We start from the raw sequence: 658 nt of genomic DNA on the forward strand, positions 1-658 counted from the left end.
GGAGGGGCAAGGATAAGGGACGAAGACCGGGGTAACATGTTGGATGCGATCATACCAGCACTAAAGCACCGGATCCCATCAGAACTCCGAAGTTAAGCGTGCTTGGGCGAGAGTAGTACTAGGATGGGTGACCTCCTGGGAAGTCCTCGTGTTGCATTCCCTTTTTAATTTTTTTCGCGCCGCTTGCAAAACAAAACGCAGGTGTAAGTAATATATTTACCGTGTTTTATTATTTTGCACGAGTGCGGTAAGTCATAGCTGGGTGCTCACGATTCACGGGTCCAGCGTCGGCGTTGTGGCGCGGCAAGCGTGCATTGTTGCGGTTGAGAGGGAGGGGTGGAAACCACGTTAAACTCGTCTCCGTAGTTGAGAGGGAGCGGCCAAAGCAATGTGCAATCGTCTTTGTAGTGGAGCTGGGAGGGGCAAGGATAAGGGACGAAGACCGGGGTAACATGTCGGATGCGATCATACCAGCACTAAAGCACCGGATCCCATCAGAACTCTGAAGTTAAGCGTGCTTGGGCGAGAGTAGTACTAGGATGGGTGACCTCCTGGGAAGTCCTTGTGTTGCATTCCCTTTTTAATTTTTTTCGCGCCGCTTGCAAAACAAAACGCACGTGTAAGTAATATATTTACCGTGTTTTATTATTTTGCACGA

The 658-nt window shown here is 49.7% G+C and overlaps 2 non-coding genes across 2 annotated transcripts; both read left to right on the plus strand.

The window, feature by feature from the left end:
• The first annotated feature begins 41 nt into the window (after positions 1 to 41).
• LOC123179642 (5S ribosomal RNA) lies at positions 42 to 160 on the plus strand. Its single transcript, XR_006490521.1, has one exon. It is a non-coding gene; the product is annotated as a 5S ribosomal RNA (ribosomal RNA).
• A 297-nt stretch (positions 161 to 457) lies between these two features.
• LOC123179643 (5S ribosomal RNA) lies at positions 458 to 576 on the plus strand. The gene has a single exon (XR_006490522.1). It is a non-coding gene; the product is annotated as a 5S ribosomal RNA (ribosomal RNA).
• Positions 577 to 658: the final 82 nt, after the last annotated feature.

Source organism: Triticum aestivum, unplaced genomic scaffold (genome assembly GCF_018294505.1).
Source record: "Triticum aestivum cultivar Chinese Spring unplaced genomic scaffold, IWGSC CS RefSeq v2.1 scaffold119556, whole genome shotgun sequence".
NCBI classification, from domain to species: domain Eukaryota; kingdom Viridiplantae; phylum Streptophyta; class Magnoliopsida; order Poales; family Poaceae; genus Triticum; species Triticum aestivum.